Here is a 10000-nt window from a genome sequence, read left to right on the forward strand (position 1 = left end):
CCGGACTGGCCCCTGGCGAGTTGGGCAAAGTGTCGCAGTCCGGCAGCGGGTAACAGGCCAGCGGGTAACAGGCAGCTTATCGGTGATAACTTCGGGAAGGAAAGTCCGATCCGGTCGGGGTCAACTGCTACTGAACGGGGTGGTGGGGCCGCACAGACCAGTAGCGGGCTTGTGTAGCTGCCTCTTGGCCCGGCCGAGGTACAGCCGTTGGCTGGAGACCGCTTTCCGACTGGTGAGCCGGTGCCGCGGGGACCCACCTTGACGCGCCGGCTGTCCGAGCAAGCCAGGGGCAAGGGGCATCCAGTGGTACCAGAACGGAGTCGGTCCGGCACCGGGAAGTCGGGTGCCCGTCGCTCCGAATCGAGCCCGGGGTTTTCGTGCGTGTAACTGGGCGGGCGTTTGGACCCGGTTGTCCGGGAGCGGGTCCCCAACGGCGGGAGATTGCCTGGGTTTGGCCGGCCGGCAGTCGAACGCCTCTGGCTCCGAACTCCCGTGTCCGATTTCGGTCTGGGAGGGCTCGTTGGAAAGCCCCGACGCTGGCGCACACTATATTATCGGACTGGACCCCGGCAAGTTCGGGGAAGTGTCGCAGTCCCGTTCCGGCTGCCGCCCCGTCGGTCAGCGGCAGCTTATCGGGGATAACTTCGGGACGGAAAGTCCGATCCGGTCGGGGTGAACTGCGACTGAACGGGGTGGCGGGGCCGCACAGACCAGTAGCGGGCTTGTGTAGCTGCCTCTTGGCCCGGCCGAGGTACAGCCGTTGGCTGGAGACCGCTTTCCGACTGCTGAGCCGGTGCCGCGGGGATCCACCTTGACGCGCCGGCTGTACTAGCAAGCCAGGGGCAAGGGGCATCCAGTGGTACCGGAACGGAGTCGGTCCGACACCGGGAAGCCGGGTGCCCGTCTCTCCGAATCGAGCCCGGTGTTTTCGTGCGTGTAACTGGGCGGGCGTTTGGACCCGGTTGTCCGGGAGCGTGTCCGCAACGGCGGGAGGTTGCCTGAGTTTGGCCGGCCGGCAGTCGAACGCCTTTCGCTCCGGAATCCCGTGTCCGATTTCGGTCAGGGAGGGCTCGTTGGAAAGCCTCGGCGCTCGCGCACACTATATTGTCGGACTGGATCCCGGCAAGTTCGGGAAAGTGTCGCCGACCCGTACCGGCTGCCGCCCCGTCAGTCAGCGGCAGCTTATCGGGGATAACTTCGGGAAGGAAAGTCCGATCCGGGCGGGGTCAACTGCCACTGAACGGGGTGGCGGGCCCGCACAGACCAGTACCTGGCTTGTGTAGCTGCCCCTTTCCCCGGCCGAGGTGCAGCTGTTGGCTGGAGACCGCTTTCCGACTGCTGAGCCGGAGTCGCGGGGGCGCACCTTGACGCACCGGCTGTCCTAGCAAGCCAGGGGCAAGGGGCATCCAGTGGTACCGGAAGGGTGTCGGTCCGACACCGGGAAGCCGGGTGCCCGTCGCTCCGAATCGAGCCCGGTGTTTTCGTGCGTGTAACGGGGCGGGCGTTTGGACCCGGGTGTCCGGGAGCGGGTCCGCAACGGCGGGAGGTTGCCTGAGTTTGGCCGGCCGGCAGTCGAACGCCTTTCGCTCCGGACTCCCTTGTCCGATTTCGGCCAGGGAGGGCTCGTTGGAAAGCCCCGGCGTTGGCGCACACTATATTATCGGACTGGATCCCGGCAAGGTCGGGAAAGTGTCGCCGACCCGTACCGGCTGCCGCCCCGTCGGTCAGCGGCAGCGTATCGGGGACAACTTCGGGAAGGAAAGTCCGATCCGGGCGGGGTCAACTGCCACCGAACGGAGTGGCGGGCCCGCACAGAGCAGTACCTGTCTTGTGTAGCTGCCCCTTTCCCCGGCCGAGGTACAGCCGTTGGCTGGAGACCGCTTTCCGACTGCTGAGCCGGAGCCGCGGGGGCCCACCTTGAGGCGCCGGCTGTCCTAGCAAGCCAGGGGCAAGGGGCATCCAGTGGTTCCGGAACGGAGTCGGTCCGACACCGGGAAGCCGGGTGCCCGTCGCTCCGAATGGAGCCCGGTGTTTTCGTGCGTGTAACAAGGCGGGCGTTTGGACACGGTTGTCCGGGAGCGGGTCCGCAACGGCGGGAGGATGCCTGTGTTTGGCCGGCCGGCAGTCGAACGCCTTTGCCTCCGGACTTCCGTGTCCGATTTCGGCCAGGGAGGGCTCGTTGGAAGGCCCCGGCACTGGCGCACACTATATTATCGGCCTGGACCCCGGCAAGTTCGGGAAAGTGTCGCAGTCCCGTAGCGGCTGCCGCCCCGCCGGTCAGCGGCAGCTTATCGGGCATAACTTCGGGAGGGAAAGTCCAATCCGGTCCGCATCAACGGCAGCCGAACGGGGTGGCGGGCCCGCACAGACCAGTGCCTGGCTTGTGTAGCTGCCCCTTTCCCCGGCCGAGGTACAGCCGTTGGCTGGAGACCACTTTCCGACCACTGAGACGGCGGGGCGGGGGGCGGCCTGCACGCGCCGGCTGCCAGAGCAAGCCAGGGGCAAGGGGCATCCAACGGTATCTGAACGGAGTCGGTCCGACACCGGGAAGCCGGGTGCCCGTCGCTCCGAATCGAGCCTGGGGTGTACGTGTGTTTAACAAGGCGGGCGTTTGGACCCGGTTGCCCGGCACCAGTCGAACGCCTGTCGCTCCCGACTCCCGTGTCCGATTTCGTTCGGGGATGGCTCGTTGGAAAGCCCCGGCTCCGGCGCACACTATATTGCCGAAGTGGCCCCGGGCGAGTTCGGGAACGTGTCGCCGTCCCGCAGCGGCTGACGGGCCGTCGGTCAGCGGCAGCTTATCGGGGATAACGTCGGGAAGGAAAGTCCGATCCGGTCGGGGACAACGGCAGCTGAACGGGGTGGCGGGGCCGCACAGAGCAGTACCTCGCTTGTGTAGCTGCCTCTTTCCGCGGCCGAGGTACAGCCGTTGGCTGGAGACCGCTTTCCGACCACTGAGACGGCGGGGCAGGGGGCGGCCTGCACGCGCCGGCTGCCAGAGCAAGCCAGGGGCAAGGGGCATCCAACGGTATCTGAACGGAGTCGGTCCGACACCGAGAAGCCGGGTGCCCGTCGCTCCGAAGCGAGACCGGGGTTTTTCGTGTGTAACGTGGCGGGCCTTTGGACCCGGTTGGCCGGGCGGCAGTGGAACACACACAGACACTCGCATACACTGAGAGAGACAGAGAGAAGATAGAGATACACAGAGTGAGAAAGACAAAGTCAACTCAGTAACTGAAATGTGAAAACTGACAACTGGGAAACCAAAAGTCAGAGTGGCAAATGATGAACCAAGGTGGCAAATGATTAACTGAAAACTTGTCATTCACATTTGGGACGGAATTCAGGATGGGAATGTATTCGGCCGCCTTACCGGGGCTTGGGGGTGCTGCTTTCCCGCTTGTGGAACCGAGTTGGGGTCGTCAAATGGCCTGGTGCATTGTTTGAAACACTGGTTAATGAGTTGTCAAGGTCGGAAATCATAGAACATAAGAGCAGCTCATTAACTGAAATTTTGAACATCGACAACTGGTTAACCAAAAGCCAGAGCGACAAATGATTAACCAAGGAGGCAACTCATTAACTGAATTTCGAACATCGACAACTGGTTAACCAAAAGCCAGAGCGACAAATGATTAACCAAGGAGGCAACTCATTAACTGAATTTCGAACATCGACAACTGGTTAACCAAAAGACACAGGGACAAATGAGTAACCAAAGGGCCAACTCATTAACTGAAATTTCAAAGAGGCAACTCATTAACTGAAATTTTGAACATCGACAACTGGTTAACCAAAAGCCAGAGCGACAAATGATTAACCAAGGAGGCAACTCATTAACTGAATTTCGAACATCGACAACTGGTTAACCAAATGTCAGAGCGACAAATGATTAACCAAGGAGGCAACTCAATAACTGAATTTCGAACATCGACAACTGGTTAACCAAGAGTCAGGGCGACAAATGATTAACCAAGGAGGCAACTCAGTAACTGAATTTCGAACATCGACAACTGGGTAACCAAAAGACACAGGGACAAATGAGTAACCAAAGGGCCAACTCATTAACTGAAATTTCAAAGAGGCAACTCAATAACTGAAATTTTGAACATCGACAACTGGTTAACCAAAAGCCAGAGCGACAAATGATTAACCAAGGAGGCAACTCATTAACTGAATTTCGAACATCGACAACTGGTTAACCAAAAGACACAGGGACAAATGAGTCACCAAAGGGCCAACTCATTAACTGAAATTTCAAAGAGGCAACTCAATAACTGAAATTTTGAACATCGACAACTGGTTAACCAAAAGCCAGAGCGACAAATGATTAACCAAGGAGGCAACTCATTAACTGAATTTCGAACATCGACAACTGGGTAACCAAAAGACACAGGGACAAATGAGTAACCAAAGGGCCAACTCATTAACTGAAATTTCAAAGAGGCTACTCATTAACTGAAATTTGAACATCGACAACTGGTTAACCAAATGTCAGAGCGACAAATGAGTAACCAAGCAGGCAACTGATTAACTGAAAACTTGTCATTCACATTTGGGACGGAATTCACGATGGGAATGTATTCGGCCCCCTTACCGGGCCTTGGGGTGCTGCTTTCCCGCTTGTGGAACCGAGTTGGGGTCGTCAAATGGCCTGGTGCATTGTTTGAAACACTGGTTAATGAGTTGTCAAGGTCGGAAATCATAGAACATAAGAGCAGCTCATTAACTGAAATTTTGAACATCGACAACTGGTTAACCAAAAGCCAGAGCGACAAATGATTAACCAAGGAGGCAACTCATTAACTGAATTTCGAACATCGACAACTGGTTAACCAAAAGACACAGGGACAAATGAGTAACCAAAGGGCCAACTCATTAACTGAAATTTCAAAGAGGCAACTCATTAACTGAAATTTTGAACATCGACAACTGGTAAACCAAAAGCCAGAGCGACAAATGATTAACCAAGGAGGCAACTCATTAACTGAATTTCGAACATCGACAACTGGTTAACCAAAAGACACAGGGACAAATGAGTAACCAAAGGGCCAACTCATTAACTGAAATTTCAAAGAGGCAACTCATTAACTGAAATTTTGAACATCGACAACTGGTTAACCAAAAGCCAGAGCGACAAATGATTAACCAAGGAGGCAACTCAGTAACTGAATTTCGAACATCGACAACTGGTTAACCAAGAGTCAGAGCGACAAATGATTAACCAAGGAGGCAACTCATTAACTGAATTTCGAACATCGACAACTGGGTAACCAAAAGACACAGGGACAAATGAGTAACCAAAGGGCCAACTCATTAACTGAAATTTCAAAGAGGCAACTCATTAACTGAAATTTTGAACATCGACAACTGGTTAACCAAATGTCAGAGCGACAAATGAGTAACCAAGCAGGCAACTGATTAACTGAAAACTTGTCATTCACATTTGGGACGGAATTCACGATGGGAATGTATTCGGCCCCCTTACCGGGCCTTGGGGTGCTGCTTTCCCGCTTGTGGAACCGAGTTGGGGTCGTCAAATGGCCTGGTGCATTGTTTGAAACACTGGTTAATGAGTTGTCAAGGTAGGAAATCATAGAACATAAGAGCAGCTCATTAACTGAAATTTTGAACATCGACAACTGGTTAACCAAAAGCCAGAGCGACAAATGATTAACCAAGGAGGCAACTCATTAACTGAATTTCGAACATCGACAACTGGTTAACCAAAAGACACAGGGACAAATGAGTAACCAAAGGGCCAACTCATTAACTGAAATTTCAAAGAGGCAACTCATTAACTGAAATTTTGAACATCGACAACTGGTAAACCAAAAGCCAGAGCGACAAATGATTAACCAAGGAGGCAACTCATTAACTGAATTTCGAACATCGACAACTGGTTAACCAAGAGTCAGAGCGACAAATGATTAACCAAGGAGGCAACTCATTAACTGAATTTCGAACATCGACAACTGGGTAACCAAAAGACACAGGGACAAATGAGTAACCAAAGGGCCAACTCATTAACTGAAATTTCAAAGAGGCTACTCATTAACTGAAATTTGAACATCGACAACTGGTTAACCAAATGTCAGAGCGACAAATGAGTAACCAAGCAGGCAACTGATTAACTGAAAACTTGTCATTCACATTTGGGACGGAATTCACGATGGGAATGTATTCGGCCCCCTTACCGGGCCTTGGGGTGCTGCTTTCCCGCTTGTGGAACCGAGTTGGGGTCGTCAAATGGCCTGGTGCATTGTTTGAAACACTGGTTAATGAGTTGTCAAGGTAGGAAATCATAGAACATAAGAGCAGCTCATTAACTGAAATTTTGAACATCGACAACTGGTTAACCAAGAGTCAGAGCGACAAATGATTAACCAAGGAGGCAACTCATTAACTGAATTTCGAACATCGACAACTGGTTAACCAAAAGACACAGGGACAAATGAGTAACCAAAGGGCCAACTCATTAACTGAAATTTCAAAGAGGCAACTCATTAACTGTAATTTTGAACATCGACAACTGGTTAACCAAAAGCCAGAGCGACAAATGAGTAACCAAGGAGGCAACTCATTAACTGAATTTCGAACATCGACAACTGGTTAACCAAAAGACACAGGGACAAATGAGTAACCAAAGGGCCAACTCATTAACTGAAATTTCAAAGAGGCAACTCATTAACTGAATTTCGAACATCGACAACTGGTTAACCAAATGTCAGAGCGACAAATGATTAACCAAGCAGGCAACTGATTAACTGAAATTTTAAAATTGACAACTGGATAACCAAAAGTGGGAACTCATGCTTCGGACGGGCTTACATACGGCAGGCTGACGCCCGGCAGAGGCCCGGGCTTCGCCTCCCTTGCGTAAGCGACCGTCTCCGAATCGATTAAAGGCGTAAAATCGGAGTTCAGAGCGGGAAAATTTTTTCCCGAAAACGGCCGGAAAAAAAAAAATGTCTCCTTTTCCGCCGAGCAGGGTGGCATTCGAACGGGCACGGGAAGCCGCGTCTAACGGTGTAAAAACGGCTTGGCTCCGACGCGGGAGTGCGGAGATATGGCCGTTCAAAGTTGTACTGGAAGTCCGGAAGGAGAAAAATTTGACTGCCTGTAGCCGAAAAAAGTTCCAGCGGTCGGTCACAAAAGTCAAATCCGTCCCGCTGATTTGACACTTGTCATTTCTGGCAGGGGGGATTGGCGGGGTACCTGGAGAATGGTAGGAGGTGGTTTTTCGAGACTTTATCTGTTTTCCAGATTACTGTCTAGGGCCTCCAGGTCTGCAGAGACCGACCCGGGCTGCCGTCCAACCGACTTTTAACCCTTTTTGGGTGGAAATTTATTTCCATTTTTAACCAATTTTCGGGTTTTTGGTCGGGCTTAAAAACGGCAGCCTGACGCCCGGCAGAGGCCGGGGCTTCGGCTCCCTTGCGTAAGGGACCGTATACGAAACGATTAAAGCCGAAAAATCCGAGTTCAGAGCGGGAATTTTTTTTCCCGAAATCGGCCGAAAAATAAAAAAATTCTCCTTTTCCGCCGAGCAGGGCGGCATTCGAACGGGCACGGGAAGCCGCGTCTAACGGTGTAAAAACGGCTTGGCTCCGACGCGGGAGTGCGGAGATATGGCCGTTCAAAGTTGTACTGGAAGTCCGGAAGGAGAAAAATTTGACTGCCTGTAGCCGAAAAAAGTTCCAGCGGTCGGTCACAAAAGTCAAATCCGTCCCGCTGATTTGACACTTGTCATTTCTGGCAGGGGGGATTGGCGGGGTACCTGGAGAATGGTAGGAGGTGGTTTCTCGAGACTTTGTCTGTTTTCCAGATTACTGTCTAGGGCCTCCAGGTCTGCAGAGACCGACCAGGGCTGCCGTCCAACCGACTTTTAACCCTTTTTGGGTGGAAATTTATTTCCATTTTTAACCAATTTTCGGGTTTTTGGTCGGGCTTAAAAAACGGCAGCCTGACGCCTGGCAGAGGCCGGGGCTTCGGCTCCCCTTGCGTAAGGGACCGTATTCGACCCGATTAAGCCCCGAAAATGGATCCAAATGTCGGCCGACCAAGTAAGCTTGCTGGGGAGAGAGACTAAGTGCCGGGCTGGGCACCTCATTAACCAGTGAAAAGTTTTGGCTGCTGGAGAGACTAAGTCCCAGCCTGGGCACATCATTAACCATAAATGAAAAAGGCGAGGCCGAGTCTGGTGCATGGCTAACTGATTAACCAAATTGGCAAGGCCCGGGCTGAAAGTGAATGAGCGACCCGTGGCCAGGGGGCTGGAATGCGGGAGAGAATCCAACCCCCAAAATATGGAAGTCCGATGAGAAAATATTCGGCCGCCTTTTGCGGGCCTCGGGTGTTGCTTCCCGGCCTGGGAAAGTGAGTTGCTCCCGCCGAATTGACATGTGCATTTAACGATTTCGAGACATGATTAACCAAAACGCGGAAGTCCGATGAGAAAATATTAGGGCCCTTCAAGCGGGCCTCCGGTGATGCTTTCCGGCTTGGGAAAGTGAATTGCTCCCGCCGAATTGACATGTGCATTTAACGATTTCGAGACATGATTAACCAAAACGCGGAAGTCCGATGAGAAAATATTCGGCCGCCTTTTGCGGGCCTCGGGTGTTGCTTCCCGGCCTGGGAAAGTGATTTGCTACCGCCAAATTGACATGTGTCATTTCTGGCAAGTGTCTCAGGACATAGTTAATGAGTTGCAGTTTGGGAAATCATTAACCTCGTCGGAAGTCCCGATGAAGAAAAAAAAAAGTGCCATTTGCGGGGATTTGGGTGCTCCTGGTCGGATAGAGGTGGCCGTTTGACCCGCTGATTTGACACTTGTCATTTCTGGCAGGGGGGGTTGGCGGGGTGCCCGGAGATTTTCGGGAACACGATTTTCAGAACAAAATTCACTCAGCGGGAGCACTTTGAAAATGCCCGAAAAGTGTTACTTTGCTAAAAGGCTCATTTTATCAATATAGAGACCTTTCAAAGAGTATTGGAAAGTCATATTAAAGTGGTTTTGTGGCTTTTATGACTTAATGACAAAAAACTCTAAGTGTGAATCTGAAATCGTAGACAGACAGCAGAAACATATAAATAATTCCAGCGTCTAAGTTTCATTTGCTGTCTGTCACACAGGTGCCTCTGAACCGGTCAGGGCCTGTGACCCCACTGAGCTTGTGTTTTGTGGCTTATGCACACGCAGTGTTTGCACCAAGTTCCCCTGTGTTGTGCGCTCAGTGGGCCCGTCCAAGACAGCAGAAACAAGATGTACATGCCAGCGTCTTTAAAGTTTCATTTGTTGTCTTGTCACACAGGTGCCTCTGAACCGGTCAGGGCCTGTGACCCCACTGAGTTGTTTACTGGGGCTAATGCACAAGCAGTGTTTTGTCAGAGAGTTCCACTGTGTTGTGCGCTCAGTGGGTCCGTCTAAAATGACAAGACAGCAGAAACATTCCAGCGAGTTTCATTTGTTGTCTTGTCACACAGGTGCCTCTGAACGGGTCAGGGCCTGTGACCCCCGCTGAGTTGTTTACTGGGGCTAACGCACAAGCAGTGTTTGTCAGAGAGTTCCACTGTGTTGTGCGCTCAGTGGGTCCGTCTAAAATGACAAGACAGCAGAAACATTCCAGCGAGTTCCATTTGTTGTCTTGTCACACAGGTGCCTCTGAGCGGGTCAGGGCCTGTGACCCCATTGAGCTTTGTGAGCAACGTATGCACACGCAGTGTTTGCAACGAGATTCCCTGTGTTGTGCGCTCAGTGGGCCCGTACGACCGATTTGGTGACTCGCGTCCGTAGTGGGAGTCCCCGGGCCGGCCCAGTATAGAGAGAGGCTGGTGTTCAGGCTATTTCGGGGTTTCCTCTCGTTTCTGTCGCTGGTGACAAGACGGGCATGCACACGGCGAGTCAGAGAGAGAGGGTGTCGGCGCAGCTCCCGGTGTTTTCTTCCTTGGCCGCGCCCTTCTCTTTGTCCTTGAAACTCTTTCGCGTGAGTCCGAG

This window comes from Somniosus microcephalus, unplaced genomic scaffold, assembly GCF_052327205.1.
Source record: "Somniosus microcephalus isolate GS21.2 unplaced genomic scaffold, FLI_Smic_1.0 scaffold622, whole genome shotgun sequence".
Classification (NCBI taxonomy): domain Eukaryota; kingdom Metazoa; phylum Chordata; class Chondrichthyes; order Squaliformes; family Somniosidae; genus Somniosus; species Somniosus microcephalus.